Genomic DNA, 20,101 nt, shown 5'->3' on the forward strand with positions numbered 1-20,101 from the left:
TGCCTTCCTACAGCACTTAGCAAATTAGGGAGTGCAGTTTACTATGAGGACATTTTAGAGGAAGCTGTGGTAGTAGGAGAAATAAAATTGCATGCCTTTTACATCCAATTTTATGACTCATCTTACTAACCACTATAGTGCTCAGGAAGGGAATTTATCCCCCTCTTAAGTAATTGCTGTAGAAACAATTCAGCTGAGCAGAATGAAAGGCCACTTCTGTTTATTCCTGAGCAACTCAGCCCAGGAGATGAGCCCTGTGTCTTAAAGAACTGAGCTTCAGACTGAGTGCAGAGGTAGTGGCTCAGCCCAGGATGTGTGTTCCCAGGCCGCAGAGCTGTGCCTCACAGTGAACCCAAATACAGAAGGCTCTGATGACAGCTTCTGATGCCTGAGTGCCAGACCCTAAAGAAAAGAAACAGAACAACTCTGGGCTTCTCTAAGCTTCCTGGAAAGACTTCTCCCTAGACCCCATCCGCACAGCCCATAGCACTTGGTCATTTTCCCATCCTTACTTCCTGCATTGCTGTGTCCTTAAAGGGATTTAACGTGGCTCCTGGTCTGGTTCATCATGGCTGGAAAGGCATAGAAACAAACGTGGCTCACAGCAGAAGCTTAAGATTGAGACAGTCAGACACACTGCAGTTGTCTGCAAACAGGCAGAGCAGGAAGTGGTGTTAGGCTGGAAACCTCATGGTTAACTATTGGTGGCCTACAGCCAGGCAGTGAGGCCCTACCTCACAGGCATGGCAAGTCAGAATGCTGCAGCTATCACCAGCTGATCTTGAGGTAGAGGAGAACTGCTTCCATCGCGAACACTCAGTTAGCCATAGCACCAAGCGGTCTCTGATGATCCTGCAGTGTTTGCGGCTGCAACCCAGGAACACGTTTCATTAAACTGAAGATGAAAGCAATTACAGCAGAAAAACTACTCAGTTCAGCACAGCACAGGAGAACACTGAACAGCACTGAAATGAGTCACATACTGAACTACAGACGTCATCACCGCCCTGGCTATCGCCTAGGTGACCCGGCTCTAGGTTTTTCTGTGGGCTTTTTGGGTAAGTTTAACCAGAAAGAGAATACCATGAAAGTGGACCACATCATCCATCCCATAGGCTGGCCCAGAGTGCATGACGGGAAAAAGGAAGGACCAGCATCCATCCTTCTCTGCTTCCTGATTTCTGACGTCACTCGAGCAGAGCCTTCATGATCTTGCCACCAGGCCGTTGATGCCACAATGCACTGCATTTCTCAAACCACAAGGCAGAATCAGCCCTTCCTTCCTTAACTTGCTTTTGTCAGGTGTTTAATCCCAGTGATGTGCAAAACAAACTAACACAATTCACATATGTTTGCAGTGTTCAGCATCTCTTTGTAAGTATGAATGACTTCAAAATGTCTCATGTTCCATCAACTATTGTGGACTACACCATCTTTTCAGCAGTCCACAGAATAGCCTCAAAATTTCTAATGAAGGGGCCATTAAGGAAATCAAGAAGAAAAATTAAAAATTCTTAGAATTCAATGAAAATGAAAACACAGCATCCCAAAGTCTCTTGGGCACAATGAAAGCATCTGTAAGATAGAATTTTACAGCTTTAAGTACCTACGTTTTAAAATCGGAAAGATCACGCTTAAATAATTTAATGGTATACTCTAGAGCTTTGGAAAAACAAGAAATAAAACCCCAAATCAGTAGCTAGAGATAAAGAATGCAGATTGAAGCAGAACTCAAAGTACAAAGCGTCGGTGAGACAAGCTGACACTTTATAAAATTACAAGCTGAAGACTGACAAACCTTTAGCTGAACTATTGCAGAGGTGGTGGGGGACATACAAGTGATAAAATCTAATACAAAAGGAAATGAAACATTACAGCAGATTTCAATGAAATTCAGAACTTCATTCGAACATACATTAAAAATGATATTTCAACACTGTGGATGATTAAAAAGAAGCAGATTAATTTCTAGACACCTGTCCTGCCAAGATTAAGTGAAGAAGATGAAAACAGCATAAGCATATCTATATGAACAACGAGACTGAAATAGTAATTAAAAAAAATCTCCCTACCAAACAGAGTCCAGCGCAAATGCACTCAGGACAGAGCTCAACCAAACTTTCACAGAATTAACGGCATAGACAGGCTGATGCCCAAACTATTGCAACACAGTGAAAGAAAAGGAATGCTACCAAACTGATTTTTTTTCTAAAGGCTCCTGTTATCCTAGTGTGTGTACCGAATAAAGACAAGCACATGAAAAGACAATGACAGCCAGTCCAACTGATGAACACTGATACAAATATTCTTCTTAAGATTCTTGCACGCTTAATTCTAACAACAACAACAAAAACAAAAACAACGTTCAGCATGACTAAAGTGGCTCTGTTCTAGGGATGCAAGGATGGTTCAACATAAATGAAGTATATCACAGAGATTCAAAGATAGAAATCGTGTGATCATCTAAACAGCTGCAGACAAAATCTGCTATCCCTTCATGCTAAAGGCATTATAGAAAATAGGGAGAACACACCTCAGATAATAATAGCCTTATGAAGGTGCTCAATAAACCTAGGAAAAATATCCAACATCACTAGGAGAGGTGGTTTGAATGGGATAGTCTCCATTTTTCTCAAGTGTTTGAATGCTGGGCCTCCGGTTGGTGGTCCTGTTTGCCGGGCCTAGGAGGTGTGGCCTGCTGGGGGAAGTGTATCTCACACCATTTCAAGTTTGCGCTTCCTGCTTCTTGTTTGTGGTTAAAGAAATGGGCCCCCAGCTGCTGCTACAGCAGCCTGGACTGTCTGCTGCCATGTTTCTCTTCTTTGATGATCATGGACTCTCAACCTCTGGAACTGTAAGCCCAAATAAGCCCTTCCTTCTATAAGTTGCCTTGCTCAAGGTGCTTTATCACAGCGATTGAAAGGTAACTAAGAAAACTGGATAATTTTAAATTAAAGCTACACTGAGGTTCCATCTCACTCCAGCTAAAATTTCATTATGAAAACAAAAACAAAGCTGCAAAGGCTGAGGATGCTCCCGAGCATAAACCCACAGAACTCCATGTCCTACCAAAGAGATACCAGCATTCCCGTGTTTAATTCTGCCTTATTCACTACAGACAAGGACTGGAATCAGCCTAGTCGTCCAGCAACAAACAAACAAACAGATAATGGAGATTTGGTGTGTATATATAAAATGGAATACTACTTATCTCTAAGGAAAAAATGAAGTTAAAAATATGCACTAAATCTGTTAGAAGAAAAAGGGGGAAGAGCCTTGAACTCATTTGCACAGGAGACAACTTCCTCAACAGAACACCAACAGCACAGGCTCTAAGAGCAACAATCAATAAATGGGATCTCATGAAACTGAAAAGATTCTATAAAGCAAAGGACACTGTCCTCAGAACAAAATGACAGCCTACAGATTGGGAAAGGATCTTCACCAACCCTATATCTGACAGAGGGTTAATATCCAGAATATATAAAGAACTCAAGAAGTTAAAAAGCAACAAATCAAGTAATCCAATTAAAACTGGGGTACAGAGCTGAACAGAGAATTCTCTGTAGAGGAATATCAAATGACAGAGAAACACTTAAAGAAATGCTCAACATCCTTAGTCTTCAGGGAAATGCAAATCAAAATGACCCTGAGATTTCACCTTACACCCATCAGAATGGCTAAGATCAAAAACTCAAATGACAACACATGCTGGAGAAGGTGTGGACAAAGGGGAAACTTCCTCCATTGCTGGTGGGAATGTAAACTTGTACAACTACTTTGGAAATCAATCTGGCGCTTTCTCAGACAATTAGGAATAGCGCTTCCTCAAGATCCAGATATACCACTCCTAGGCATATATCCAAAATATCCTCAAGTATGCAAGGACATTGTTCAACCATGTTTGTAGCAGCTTTACTCATAATAGCAAGAACCTAGCAACAACCCAGATGTCCCTCCACTGAGGAATGGATACAGAAATTGTAGTACATTTACACAATTGAATATTACTCAGTTAAAAACAAGGAAATCATGAAATTTGCAGGCAAATGGTGGGATCTAGAAAAGATCATCCTGAGTGAGGTATCCCAGAAGCAGAAAAGACACACATGGTATATACTCACTTATAAGTGGATATTAGACATATAATATAGGATAAAACCTACAAAAATCTGTACACCTAAAGAAACTGAGCTAGAAGGAGGACCCTGGGTAAGATGATCAGTCCTTACTCAGAAAGGTAAATGGGAGGAGCCTATCACAGAGGGCCTCTGAAAGACTCTACCCACAGTGTATCAAAGCAGATGCTGAGACTCATAACCAAACTTTGGGCAGAGTGCAGGGGATCTTATGAAAGAAGGGGGAGATAGAAAGACCTGGAGGGGACAGGAACCCCACAAGGAGAGCAACAGAACCAAAATATCTGGGCCCAGGGGTCTTTTCTGAGACTGATACTCCAACCAAGGTGCAGGCATGGAGATAATTTTGAACCCCTGCTCGGATGTAGCCCATGGCAGCTCAGGGAGTCAATGAGGGCTACAGCTGGGATAAATGAATAACCTGTGATTAATATAAGAAAGAAAAAATTTAAAATGCAGGGAAATAGACCAAATTTTAATATAAAATATTAAATGGGGTCACACAATCTCATAAAGAAAAAAACATGTTACCTTTAACATGCTGAATTTGGCCAATAATATATGTATATATGTAAACAAACATGCACTGAGAGAACAATTTCCATTTAGAATAATGTACATTTGCATGAAAAGGATGAGGAAGGGCTGAAGGTAGGTAATGGACAAGTTATGGAAGAGGACATAAAGCTAGTTCTTTGTTTTTGTTTTTAGTTCCATTTTACTGTAGATTTTTGGAAGGTTGAATAAACACATAAATGTTTTGATAGTAAAAGTTTGAAATTTAATGAGAGTGAGCTTTAATTTAACTAAGCTTTTGTTGTGATTGTTTAGCTGTATAGAGATTCATTGCCAGGTGGTGGTGGCTCATGCCTTTAATTCCAACACTCAGGAGGCAGAGGCAGGTGGATCTCTGGGTTCAAAACCAGCCTAGTAAATAGAGCAAGTTCCAAGAACACCAGGTGTACACAGAGAAACCCTGTCTCAAAAATCAAAGCAAAACAAAACAGCTGCCCCCAAACAAAACCAAAAAGCAAACAAAAAGAAAGAGAGAAAAAGAAAATGTGTTCATTGAGCTATATAGCCTTTAAGTATGCTTAATTTTGATGTGTAATATTTTTATTTGCAGTCTTTACTTTATAATGATGTATATAATGCTTTAATCCACAAATAGATTTGCCGTATGATCCAGAAATACCACTCTTGGATAATTACCTGAAGTGCTAGAAGAAAAAAAAAGACTTATTTGTCTTTCCTTTATGCATATCAGTGTTTTGCTTGCATATATGTGTGTCTACCGTGTGTGTTTGGTACTCACAGAGGTCAAAAACACGGTATATACTCACTCATATAGATATATAAATAGGATAAACCTACTAAAATCTGTACATCCAAAGAAACTAATCAAGGGAGAGGACCATTACTAAAACCCTCAATCCCCATTCCGAAAGGCAAAGAGGATGGATATCAGAAGAAGAAGAAAACAGGAAACAACTAGGAACCTGCCACAGAGGGCCTCTGAAAGGCTCTAGCCTACAGACTATCAAAGCAGATGCTGAGACTTATGGCCAACGGTTGGGCAGAGTGCAGGGAATCTTATGTAAGAAGTGGGAAATTGTAAGATCTGGAGAGGACAGGAACTCCACAAGGAAAGCAACAGAACCAGAAAATTTGAACACAGGGGTCTTCCCAGAGACTCATACTCCAACCAAGTACCAGGCATGGAGATAACCTAGAACCCCTGCACAGATGAAGCCCATGGCAGTTTAGTGTCCAAGTGGGTTCCATAGTAATGGGAAGAGGGACTGCCTCTGACATAATCTGATTGGCCTGCTCTTTGATCACCCCCCCGAGGGGGGAGCAGCCTTACCAGGCCACAGAAGAGGTCAATGCAGCCACTCCTGTTGAGATCTGATAGACTAAGATCAGAAGGAAGGAGAGGAGGACCTCCCCTATCAGTGGACTTGGGGAGGGGCATTCGTGAAGAAGGGAGAGGGAGGGTGGGACTGGGAGGGGAGGAGGGGAGCTTATGGGAGATACAAAGTGAATAAAGTGTAATTAATAAAATAAAATAAAATAAAAAAAGGAATCTTCTGCAACTGGAATTGCAGGTTGTTGTTGGTTTTCTTATGCAACTGAACAAAGGGTCCTCTGTAAGAGCAGCAAGTGCTATTAGCCACCAGCCCGACCCAGGACTGTGGAGTCAACGCCCACAGGGAGGTTGTGTTTACTGTAGCACTGACCGCTGTAGCTAAGCCATGGAGTCAGTCCCACCACAGAGGAGAGGATACATCAACTCACACAACGGAGTTTTATTCAGGCATGAAGGAGAATGAAATTGTGCTACTGAGTGAAGGAAGTCAGACTCGGAGAGAATCAAACAGCAAACTCTTCCTCGTCTGTGGATCCCAGATTTCATCTAGAAGCACACCGTCACTTAGGTAGATGTGACATGAAAGCAGACTTAAGCTGTCTAGGGACAAAGTGGACTAATGGGATGTGAGGAGGGGGACAACAGGGTGCGTGCACGTGAGGGACATCTATGAGAATGTCCTAAAAAAACACAACAGCCCGGGTGGTGGATGCACACCAATAAAACAAACCCACAGCAAAGACTATACAAATAAAGAGGCATTGTACTCATGTGTCAAATGTGCTTATTTCTGTGATTTATCAACAAAATATTTGCTTTCCTTTAAAAGCAAGCTTAGAGTCTATTTTATGCTGAACTCAGTGGCCTGTTACAGGGCAGCTATTTGCAGAATTATAAAAAAATACCACCATGATTTTGTTTTAGCACCGCACATCTTCATACCCAGCACTGCAATTTCATGCAACTCATTTATGAAAGGATCTAGTTTCTGGGTTTTGCATCCTTCCAAGTGCCTCAGTGGGACTTCTCTAGTCACCAAAACATCATGTTTCCTTTGGCTTTACTTTGATTGTTTTCCTCTAGAAGGCTACTGACTGGCAGTTTATGACCTCTCCCCTCTCAATCATGTGGTACATGGGATTACACCCTGTGCCTTTAGGTTCAAAACAGAGAAAGCACTGTTTACACGTGACCACAACCCATAACATCTCTCACTCCTGTGAGGCCTGGCTGAAAGCCAGGGGCGTGATTGAAATAGAATCGCGTGACCTGTTCAAGATAGCCTTTAATTCAGAAGTACAACTTTTTAAACAGTGTAATTTCTATGCACTGCTGTACACATATTTTAGCACCTTCCATCCACATTGTGGTGGCTTCCGTGAGAATGCTTCCCATGTTTCAACACTTTTTCCTCAATAGGCTCTGTTACAGGAGGTCATGTACCTTTGTGGAGGTTTGTGGTTCCTGCTTTGAACTCCTGCCTTGGCTTCCCGGGATGATGGACTCTAACCTGTAAACCAAACGAACCCTTTCTTTGCCTGAGTTGGTTTTGGTCATAATGTTGATCATGGCAACAGAAAGCAAGCTGGGACAAGAAGGTGTGAAAAATCTTGACAATCTGAGAGTGTGCCTAGGAGTCCGCTTTCCTAGCCAGGCCCTGGGAGATGGGTCCTGGGCCCACACTTGGAGCAGGCAAGTTCTCTGTGCTGAAGGTCAGACTCAGCGTGTCACCGCTCTGGTGCGGCCTGTGAGCTGGAGTGGTTGAAGTCCACACACTTGAGAGCCTGGAGCCCCACAGTCTCTGGGATGACTTAGAAACGGGGCAGATCGGGGAAGCCGAGGACAGCTGCTCTAGGCAAGAAGTATCCAAGAGGGCGCAGCTTCCTGGAACGTTTCCAAAACTGCATGTAGATGGCACCAGGGGTTCCTTAGGGCCAGGTGCTGGTGGGGCAGAGAGGAGTGTCCTCTTGTGCAGCGCTAGGACAAGTGTGACCTGAGAGAGCCCCGCTGATCTCAGGACAGGGCCTCTGGAAGAGAGCTTCCCATTGGCTGATAACGCTCCCCAGGTTGAGCACCAGTATTCACAGGGACGAGAGGGCCCGTGGCTTCTCCAGCCCTCGGCTTCTCCACGCCCACTCAGCTACCTCAGGGTGAAGACAAGCATTCCCATTCTAACTCTGAGGCCAGAGTGACCAAGCCTGTGGCAGCACACACACCAGAGTGACCAGGCCTGACAACAACTCCAACCCCTGAGGTGGTTTCGTGAGCCACAGAGCCAGACAGCACATCTGTGTAGGCCTCAAGCACTAATGTGGCTACCATCACTTAAGGAGCAACCACAGAGAAACACAAAGCACAAACCAGGGCTCTCTGGCTTCAGACTCAAGGGCCACAGGTGGGGTACTTACAACCCTGAAACACTTGTCTTTGTGAAAAGTGACTTTTTATCTGGATCACTGCCAAATGACAGGGAGCATCTAAGGCATCGTGTTTTAGTGCCTATGACAGCAACACAAGAACACAATGAAGTGAGGCTGCCACATTCCCACATGTGCGCACTCTAAGCAAGGAGGTGGCCCTTACTCCGTGAGGTCACCCAGCAGCTCCAGCAAGGCTGCTTTCTGACGCCGCTGTTCCCCACACAGAGATCTCAGGCTCAGCAGCCAGTTTTTACTGCACCCCTACATTTCTGCGAAAGTGTTTATCACCCATTCTCTGCTCTGGTTAGGGAAGCTTTTCAGGACCCTACCCCAGAAGGTCATTTCAGTCTTGTAGTTTCGTCACTAGACCCAGGACACAGAAGAATGTCAGAAATTTCTAGGGCTCATTCTCATTTCTCTGGAACAGCTGCACATCCATGTGTTCAGGGAATCTGGGTTGAATTGTTCTCAGAGGAAAGCTGAGTGCTAAAAGACAGCATAATTGGGAGCTAGACTTAATTACTAAGATGAAATTTTTTAGAAGCAAATGATGGACAAAAATGTGTCCTTTAAAAAACGACATTTGTGTTTATTGTTAGCTGGCTGTAATTCAGAGTTCCTGTCAGTGTGGAGAAATCATTTCTCAGTAACAATGTAAACTTGCTTTATAAATATAATTGTAGTAAATTAATTTTAAGAGCTAAATAATATATATTAATATATTCTGTTAACATAAATCATAAATAAGTTAGTAAAGTATTCACATTCTCAAACAAGCATCAACACTTCATGGGAGAATTTGATATAGAAAAAATGTGTTACATAGTATACTTTTTTCTCTTACAGTTGAGCCAATGATAATAAGATTGATAAACAAGCCCCCCTTCATTTCACAGAGTGGGAAGCCAATAGCTTCCCAACTGGGGAGTCAATTCCCAAGATGCTGTGGTCTAAGGCCACGCTGGGTTTCAGCAACAGTGAGGATTAGAATAAGATAGTACAATGATTCCACCTTAATAAATGATCAGTGGCTGCCCTGGGGCTTAATGGCTTGTTTCTCACTGCCTGACTAAGCTACATTTGCAGTCTAGGCTGCCCAGGGAAGCACCTGGATGACAGTGGGCCAGGTCCTTCTACGTCAATCATCAATCTACGTCAGTTATCCATCAGCATGCCCAGATGGAGGCGTTCTCACTGAGGATCTCTCTTCCCAGGTGTGTCAAGTGGACACTAACTGTGACAACTCTGCAGGTGTGAATGTTTGTGACTATGTTTTAGAGATTGCTCACACATCCAGTCATATGAGTAGCAAAAAAACCAGACTTCCTGCTTTTATTCTCATGCAGTAGTCAACTTTATTCAGACAATTCATGCTCTGTGGGATAAGAGTCACCTGAGTATAGTTTCCAATCACAAGGACAAGCCACACATGGCAAAAACGCTTTTCCATAGAGACACAGACACAAATGATAACAGCCAGTTGTAATGAAGAATATGACATAAACTCGGTCCTGTTCTCTACACCTGTAAACAGCTGAAAAACATTCCAAGAGCAATTTCATGTTCTGAAGAAACTGAGGCCACAAGCCTCTTGCTTTGTTTTCTTATAGCCACTCAGAATTCTCAAAGGACTCCAATCTTAGACTGTGTTCTGATGGATTAACTGACTGGGGATTTTAACTCTGGGTTGATGTAGTTCCCATGTTGTTCTGGTAATTCTAGTTGGTATCAGTATGGTATAAACACAGATGATTTGGAGTCAGGGTTTCTCAGCTTGTACTCTCTTTATTCAAAGGCTAGGATTTTCCTCCAAACCCTTCCTCTCACAAGCATTTTGTTTTAGTCATGCTTCTCTGTTTTAAAGCTGGATTTATTACAGGCAGTACGACAGCCATGAGGAAAGGCCAGGATGATCTGTGCTGAGATTTTGTTTGTGTAGGAATCCCAAAGAAGTAGATTCATTGTGACAGGGAAGGAATGCTTCATCAACAGGATAAGTTAACTTGCCAAAAAGAGCGAGGGCCATCAGGTAAGAAGCAAAAACTTCCTTGGATCCAGTCCTTTTAAGAATGTTGCTACCTGAAAGTGTGGCTCAGATTCAGGGTGGGTCTTCTGACCTCCAGTGATCTGATCAAGGAAGTCCTTCAGAGGTGCACACATCTGCTTGGGTTTTAGGTAATTCCAGATGTATTTGTGTTCAAAACCAACATTAGTCATGACAAGTTCACCCCTTGTTACCTTGACACACAGTCACTTCTCTACATACGGTGTTTAATTTCCAAATGAAACAATGACCAGGTTATAATTATATCCCACATACAGCCACAAATTCAACTATCTCGTATTTAACCACAGACATATTATATGTCTTAGAGCAGTGCCACTGTCCCTTGAGGGCCATTCTTCTAGAGTCTCATAGCTTAAATATGATACTTATTGATAGCATGATGTCAAGTTCTTATAATAAAGAAATAGAGGAAAGAAAACACAAATATTTGCCTCGTGGATGTGCACAAACATTCTTAACAACTTATGACAGACACACTCATGTCAATTATAATCCACATTTCTGCAAACTGGTCACATGACCTAAGCTGGTATTTTATAGCTGCCTTACTCTATTTCCCATTCTGCATTTCTACCACTCGCAGCAGCCACCTCAGCAGGTATTGGTCCTTTTTGTGGAGGAATGGCCCACACCTCCGGTGCTGAAGGGTCTGGGCTCTTTGTCATCCTCCCAGAATTGTTTCACTTTCCCAGTGAATTCAGTAACAGGACTAGGTAGCACCAAGAAACACTAATGGACCTGCTGGACTCCAGGAAGTCTTCCTAGTTCCACTGTAGAAAAGCAATCCAACTTACCCCAGTTAGCTTGAGTGGATCAATCAGCCTGTTGTAGAGGCACATGCCAGAAGGATTTGCTGAAGGAGGCAGAGGCAAGAGGATCATGAGGTTGAGGCCAGCCTGGGCTACACCTCCTGCTTTTTTCTGCAGCCCAGTCAGATTGCTGGGTGTGCAGGAAGCTGCAGCTGTGAGGACCTCAAAATGTTCCTCCCAGGACTGAGGAACGGCACAGCTGAGTTGGCCTCTATGGCTCTCACTTCATTAGGGACAGGCACTGTTACCAAGCCTGACTTTAGATCAGTTTAAACAGTAGCCAACCACTGCTGACTGGATTTGAGGCTCCCTCCATGAGATGAAGAAAGCAAAATGGTATTTTCAGCTAAAGGAACACAGCTGTAAAACACCTCCAAAAACATCCTGCTACACACATTGACCAGTGTTCTGCTCAGCCACCATCAGAAGAAGCTTTCTTCTGCAGTAGATGGGAACAGTTACAGAGACCAATAACCGGACAACGTACAGAAAGTGAGAGACCTTGCAATGCTCATTCCTAAATGATGTGTCTCAATTCCTTCCCCTTGGGCTCAGGGAACTCTGAAGAAGAGTAGGCAGGAAGATTTTACTATATTACCATTGGGGCTGTCAGCTCGGCAATGGAAAGCATTTTAACTAGCAAGTGGGTTGGGTATGGGGTATTGAGAGAAACCTGCTCTGCTTCTAAGAGATTTGCCTCTTCAGAAAAGATCAGGGAAAAAAAAAAAGAAAAGGGCGACATTTGTAACATCTTACCTGTGTCTAGAGACCTGACAGGAGATAATGAACTCCTCAAGGCCAGCAATAGAATCAGAGATACTGTAAATCTTCCTTTAAAATGCAAAGAAAATGGGTTCCTGCTCTTCAGTTCGTGGCTGTCTGAGGAACTCACAAGCAGACGGGAGGCCAGAGGCAGGTGTGAAAACCCCGCAAGCCTCCGCCTGTGTGCGCTCCACCAGGATCTGTACTGGCGTGGGGATGCGTCATGCAGAACGCCAATGTCAACACCATGCTCGCTGGCACATGTGGAGGCTGCACGTAGGTGTGGCGTGGGGACACAGCAGCTCCCTGCCCCCACTGTGGCCCCACCCTCCCCTCCTCTAAGAGATGCTGAGTCCATGGGTCTTTTTATGACACATGAGGCCATTTATCTGCCTTCCCTCAACTTAGCTGTTCTAACCACATGAAAACAGAACTTAAGGTAATTCTAAAGCTTGGTCACTCGGTTAGAGGTCTGGTTTAGGTTGCCAGTCACATTGCCAAAAGAGCAATGGCAGATGGCTGTCGTCTGTCTGTCTGTCTTTCTCTGTCTATGTATGTGTGTATGTATCTACCTACCTACCACATGAAATCTAGGGCAGGGAACATCTACCATTGAGTTCCATCCTCAGTCGTGGCTATTTCTCATGCTTGATGTCTGAGACATGCCTCCCTCTGCAGCCTGTGCTGGCCTTCATGTCGGCCATCCTCCTGCCTTCCCTTCCTGTGTGCTGAAGTTTAGGTACGAACTGTTACACTTGAAAATGACTTTAAAAATCTATAGTTGCCATTGTTTCTGGAATAGGCGGTAATCTCATTGCATTATTGATTTTTTGCTTTCTTATTTGCTGTACCAAATCGCATTTTCTTACTGATTGTATGTCTTGCATGAGCTGCTGCTGTAGCCTGCCTTTATATCACATGTTGTGCATGCCTTCTCTGTTGAAGAGACTGCTGATAAAATGTAAATGGCCATGAAGCTAAGGTTTACATATTCCAGAATGCTGGAAGAAGATTGTCTAGCTGATACTCATTTGTTTGTAAGTTGTAAAAAGTTGGAGCTATGAAATGGCATGCATTACAGCCATGAGGAAAACATGGCTCACTACTCACTGTCACCAGTTTAATAAAGTCATTGTACAGGCTTTTATGCTTCCATCCAGATAGAGATGCCTACTCCACGGTCCCTTCCGGTAGCTTGAAGCATCAATGCACGCTCACATTCCTGGATTCATATGTGCATATATAACACAGTTGAATCCGAGGCATGAAAATTATAAAATGGCGCAGCTTTTATTAACGTGGCTAGGATGATTCTACCCCGAGAGATGCTGGGAGTTTCCCCCTCAGCCATGGGCACACCCCCTCCCAGCCACACATCCTTCTGGCTCACAGGAGCCTGGGGGCGGGAGTCTGCTACAGTATGTGCTGATCCACATTCTGCCTCTTTAGGTTCTCAGGTGCCATTTTCCATCTGAGCCTTTTTGCCTAGAGGTGGCACAGAAGGAGTGGGAGCCTCAGCCAGCAGAGCCTGCCTTCAGGACCCAGGCCTCGCTCGCCTCCCAGCCACCCTCAGATCCCTCTGCTGCCTGATGCTCTGTAAAACACAAGGTGCCTCTCAGTGTCTTTACACTTTTCCAGTAGCAGTAGAGACTGGCAACTGCATCTCAACTAAGCCTGGGGTGGGGAGAAGCATTTGTAATTGTGAATCCCAGATGCTTACTGGGGAGGACAAGAAAGAGCCAACGGCCAAAGGTACACTTCACTATTTCAATGTCGTGTCTTGGCCCCAAAGGAAAAATATTTAAGCCTATCAAGCTTAAATCATGGCCAAAATGCTCAAGGAAAGAATGGGTGAGGGACGTGTCTAATTTAAAAGTACATCTTAAGTAAACCAGGGTATCCGTGTCAGGGAGAAGGACACACAAATGTTTGGAAGCCAAGGAAGCAATCACAGACAGCCAACTTAACCTAAACTGTGCCATGGATCAGTGTTATTTCTGGAAAAAAGAAAGGTGCTGACTGGAAAGTCTATTCAAGAGTCTATAGTAGGTCACAGAAGACTGCACTGAAGACAGGAGCCTACAGCTAAAACAGGTGCTCCAATGTTCACACGGCCCTTGTGAATTTGTTCCTCTCAAAGCAGTGTTGGGGTGGGGATAGCTCAAATTCATCAAAGGCTGCTGAAAATAATCCTGCTTCTCCTCGGAATTAGAGTACACAGAAAGCAGGTGGCAGCAGCCATCAGCATCTAAATCAAGGTAATTTTCAAGAAAGGGTTAGTCTTTTTCCTCATGTTCCCCACAGCATGTACTATCACCTGGGGTCTGTGAGCAGACTCCTTCTACTTCACCACGCTTATTTTAGAAAACTGGGAAGAAGCTAGCAGACTTCACACACACTTCTTTTGTTTTTAGAGATGGTAGCTAGGACTGTCTAGGTAATTTTTTACCTTGGAAGAAAGAAAAGCTGGCTAGAGATATGGCTCAGAGGTTAAGAGCACTGGCTGTTCTTCCAGAGGTCTGAGTTCTATTCCAGAGCTGGCTCAGAGGTTAAGAGTACTGGCTGCCTTTCCAAAGGTCCTGAGTTTAATTCCCAGCAACCAGAAGGTGGCTCATCACCATCTATAATAAGAGCTGGTGCCCTCTTCTGGCATGTAGGCACACATGTAGGCAGAATACTGTATAAATAAGTAAAACTTTAAAAATAAGAAAAGAAAAGCAGATACTTGCTGAGAGTGTAGGGAGATTTTTATTTGTTTTGTTCTATCCCTTGCTCCCTGAACAGGAGTAATATAAAAAAGGTCCGTGCTGAGCTGCCAGCCGTGGGTGCTTGAACCTCATAGGCAGGAAGGCTGGAGGCAAGACAGAGAGCTGATTGGACAGGCTGGGTGGGGAAGCCAGGCGCTCTAGCTGCTCCTCTTTCACTCTGGAAGAAAGCAGGTGCAAGAGGAGTCGGGAAGGCGTGGAAGGAGAGAGTGAGAAAGGGAGAGGGGAAAAGGAGAGAGAGAGTCCCTATTAGCCCCTGGGTGAAACTCTTGCTCTCTACCTGCTTCTTCTCATCTTCTCTTCTTCCTCCCTTTCATGGTCTCCTCCCCTTTCCTATAATGCTGGTTGTGTGACATTTTTAGATAGAGTGAACAAATGTTCATCCTCTTCAACTAGGATACCAATGACACATCAAAAACCAGCTATAGGTCAGTTTAGCATGATTATTGGGGTTACTTACAAGGCTGTAGGAGACGGGGGCAGCTCTATTAATAGAAGAGGGTACACACTGGCACAGTAGCCTCAGAAATCATGATCCCACTTACATTTGTCTTACCTGAACAAAAAAAGAAGATCCGTTCTGATTTTCTGCAATTTAGCTAATGTTATTCAACAGATTCTCACTTAACACCTGAACTGACCCCAAGGAGAGGACAATGACCCCAGATTCTCTACCTTATCCTCAAGGTATACTTTCTCTACTGTCGTTGCTAAGGGTCTGGGATGCCTGTTGCTTACTGTCTCCACTTCCTCACTTCTCATCTGTCTTTAGCTCATGCAGATCATTTCCTGCCCTCACCCATTCACTGGCCCATTCACTGGGCCAGCGATCTCCTGACCAACAAACCCACAGAGAACTTTTCAGGCCAAGCTGAATGTTGTCTTCAGACCGAGCCCCCTCCAAACTCCACACCTCTCTGCCAGCCCACCCCAGGACTCAACACTGTTTCCATGGCAGTCCAGCACCCAGGATGAGATGAGCCTCCACTGAGTGTGTCTCGTCACCTAAAGCTCCTTGTTAGCCCAGATCACACACACTGGCAAAGAAACAGGGAGCTTTGTGAGTCGTGAGGACCCTCCTCAACTGCTAACAAAAAGGGAGTTTCCCTAGTCACATGCTCAAGCCATTTAGAGTGACATCGGTGAGCTTGGCGGTTGGTCTTCCCCCATCCAGCCTCTGTGGTGGAACCTAGCCCAAACAAGGCTTTGGCTGCAGCATCCTGAGACCCTGAGCAGAGGACCCAGCCAGGGTACAGCCAGACTTCGACTCCCACAATCCTCTGCATGTAGAATTCCTGCGCATCTATGCCCTTACCTTTTTCCTCTGCACACAGGGTGGTGCCCTCACTGTTTTCTTCTGAGCCAAAGATACACAGTGGTGATTTCTTAATGAATTCCAATGCACCCAAGGTGGGAAAACCCTGCTCTTCTTTAATCCAATGTATGCAGACATTTGGTGCCTTCACTTGACCTCTCTCCCACCCAAATGTCCAGAAGCAGCATCACTGCCTCTCTCTGTGCAGCTAACCAAGAAAAGAACCGTTCGCCTTTGGTTGGTTCTGAGTTTTAAGTCTCCACTTCCTTCCTCCTCTCTGTCTCCTAGGTTTGAAAACTCCTTGTAGTCCAGACTGTTTTGCTGCACCATGAAAGCCCAGTTCCCTTTTTTTTGCAGACCACAGCTCCTGAGTGCATGTCCTGTCACCATAGGCTACAGGATGGGTTTAAAAAAAAAAAACAAGGGAGAGACCACTGATGAAGATGTGATGAAACTTTTAACTGCCAGAAAGAAGAATTTGCTGCTTAGCACAAAGGGCATTCTTATTTCTAAACAGGACTTCCTGAAGAGTTAGTCGGCATAGACAGAAGCTAAAGTCACATACACTTTACTTGGCTCCAAGCTCACTGAGTTGGATGTCTGACCTTGACACTTTTTGTCTGTTACATTGCAGACCATTCTGTCTATTGAATAATGAGTAATTCCCGCCCCCTCTCCCTTCTCTCTCTTTGATAAAATCTAAATTCTGTGTCATTCTTCAAAATTCAGGCCTGGTGCCCACATTCCTTAAAATGAAACTCTGCCTCACAATGCTTTTTGTAAAGCCTCTATTTCAGATTTTCTGCTACCTTTGAGGATAATTATTACCATTCATTGCATAGAATTCTTTAAGGTCGATGATTTTTACTTTATCATCCTGCATTTCCATGGCAGAGAGCCCTCTCTGGGGCTGAAAGTACAGGTAGATACCTTCTCAACAGCACCACACTTGAGGCTGTCTCTCTTCCCAGATGCCCAGAGCTCTCATCTTGGACTGGACAAATTTAAATCCCACGCAAGTCTACTGTGAGTCCTTTGCCTCTCAGGGACCATGTGCTAAAGCCACAGCCACAGTGACTCCAAACCGAGTAGCAAACTTCAGCATTGCAATGGTGAACGGAAGTTGGAGGGTGAGTGACACCTTTGGACCTCCTGCACGCAGGGCTGCTTACTAATTATAACCCCGAAGATTGCGGGGAGGTTGCACTGTTGCAGGCCCGGAGCCCAGGCAACACCCACCCTGGACGTTGGTAATCCCCTTATCACCCACTCTTTCCCACCGCTGTCTGATCTAGCATCCTTGTGACAATCAGCTGAAATTTTTGAAATATTTTAATTTAGACCACTAGCTTCCAACCAACCAAAAAGCTAAGAACGCTGTGAGATAGCACCTGAGGCCAGTGAGAGGTTTTTTGTGCTTTTCTTTAACCCAATGTATCTGCCAAAGAATTTGAAAGTGTCTTGATTTATGAATTTATTTATTTTTTTCATTACTATAAAGATCCTGATGAAACTGCTTCCATGCTGGAACACAGAAACTGGGGGTAAATCTGTGGCCTGGGTCATGGTCAATCACATTTGGCTCCAGATAAAGCATCTCCTGAGGAGAGAGCTGTGTTTCTGCTTGGATACAGGGCTCTATCAGGAAGGGCGTGTTTGTGTCTGGTGGACTCTCTTCATAAGGAAGGCATTGGTGTATCAGGTCCATGAGGACAGCTCCCTTGGGAGTGGCGTGGTGAGAAGAGATTGGGCGGACTTGGAGTGGGGCAAAGACACCCTTGCCTCCAATGCTCCCTTGTGCGTTTTAATGGCTTTGCTTTTGCACAGTGCTTTTGCTTGCTCACATCAACAGGCTCTGGCAGGGAGACCAAGAACTTTCTCTGGGTGAACTACGTGAGCAGCATTGTTGATGGAGACTGGGAAATGAGGTGTTTCTCCCCTCTTCCAGTCGCACAGGGGGATGCTCTCTATTATTAAAGTATGCTTTTTCAACTCTACACTACTTACTGTGGTCAGGCATATCCTCCGGGAGAAGAACAGGCTTCCCAGCCTGCACGATTGCTCTATGACCATCTGGGATCAAACCTTCCCTTGCACTGCAGTTTTTCATACCTTCATAGCATCCTTCATGTCAGGTAGAAAAATTTGATTTTTCCCAGCAGCTAGTCCCAACAGCAGTGGAAAAAGCATATTCTTTAAACAGAATGTTTTATGGCTTAATAGTTATTATTAATTTGTTTTTAATGATTTTGATTGCTTTTGTGTACCCTGAAGAAACTAGATAATTCAGTTTAATGGGAAATGAGTCAGCATTATTGCTTGTATATATTTTATATTTCTTATCATGCAACTATTCAAAATGAAATAATGTTAGGGGAGAGAATGACACCCATGAGATGTTCTATTCTTTATAACATCTTATTGAAAGGGTAAAATCGGGTCACCTATTTGTGACGTGCCCAGAAGAGGAGGGTCTGCAGAGACATGATGTTTTTTAGTGTTGGTGTGGAGCCTGGGCTTAGGAATAGACTGATAACATAGAGAGTGATGTTCTATGTGATGAGAACATTCCAGAGTTAGATAGTGTGAGGTGTCTCAGTTAGAGTTACCACTGCTGTGATGAAACACAAAAGCAACTTGGGGAGGAAAGTGCTTATTTTACTTACATATTCTGAACTGAAGGAAGTCAGGACAGGAACTCAAGCAGGGCAGAAACTTGGAGGCAGGAGCTGATGCAGAGGCCGTGGCGGGTTGCTGCTTACTGGCTTGCTCCTCATGGCTTGCTCAGCCTGATTTCTTAGAGACCCCAGACCTGCCAACTCAGGGATGGCACCACCCACAGTGGGCGGGGGTGGGGTGGGGCCCTCCTTCCACCCCTCCCCCATCAGTCACCGCCCTCCCCCATCAGTCACAGGCTTGCCCACAGCCTGATCTTCTAGGGGCATTTTGTCAGCTGAGGTTCTCTCCTCTCAGGTGACTCTAGGTTGTGTTAAGTTGATATAGAACTGGCCAGCACACGAGGATTTCTTGACTCTAAATGTACTGAAATACTGAACCGTAACAAGGTGAGTTTTATGGGGTATGAATTACTTCATAAAATGGTGTGTAAAGATGCTGTATCTGCATGGAATCTTCCACATGCCTTTGTACTAAAACAGGATTGTTTTCTGATGAACGCCATTATTTACTATCTGGAGGGCAGACACGCTCACTTTATATGGCATGGCCTCACTTGTGCATTTTAGAAAGCATTGCCCCGGAGGCCCAAGCTCTGCTGGCATCACTGCTGTGAGATTGATAAACATCTTTGCTTTGCCAGGATGGATTGAAGTTCACCCTTAGCAAGCAGAGGCATCAGGGGGATGACCACAGAACATGAATCTCACACCTGTCTCAGAGAAGCCCGTAAACAGCACGTGAGAGAAGAGCCTTCAAGTGTCAGCGAAGAGCAGCAGCCAAACTCAGCAAGTCTTATACAGCCCGGATCCAAGAAGGAAGCTGTGTATTTTCGGGCTTACGCTAATTTAGGAAACTGCCAGTGTCATTTCTTTCTTAAGAATTCAGCTAAAGTTAGCTCCTCTCTTTATTCAGAACCTCAACGCATTATAAAGTAATACAATTGTCAGTCACTGGATAGCTCACATTTACATTTCTTCTGGTACCCTGATCTTTTAAGCATTTATCAGACAAGGAGCTATATAAGCTGCCTTCCACATCCAGGATTACACAACTCTGATACTGTAGTGATAAAGTTCCCATTTTCCTCGCAGCTCCAAGAGTGCTGAAGTAAAATATAGACGCAGGACAGCAGGTGCAGCTGAGCCAACGAGAGCCATTTCTGTCTAAAAAGAGGCTGGCTGTATTTCAGTAGCTAGAGCTCAATGTGCGAATGTTTAGATATATATTTTTGAGACTTCATTTAAAGGCAAGTGAAAAAGGAACTGAGAATATCT

Source organism: Meriones unguiculatus, chromosome 4, assembly GCF_030254825.1.
Source record: "Meriones unguiculatus strain TT.TT164.6M chromosome 4, Bangor_MerUng_6.1, whole genome shotgun sequence".
NCBI lineage: Eukaryota > Metazoa > Chordata > Mammalia > Rodentia > Muridae > Meriones > Meriones unguiculatus.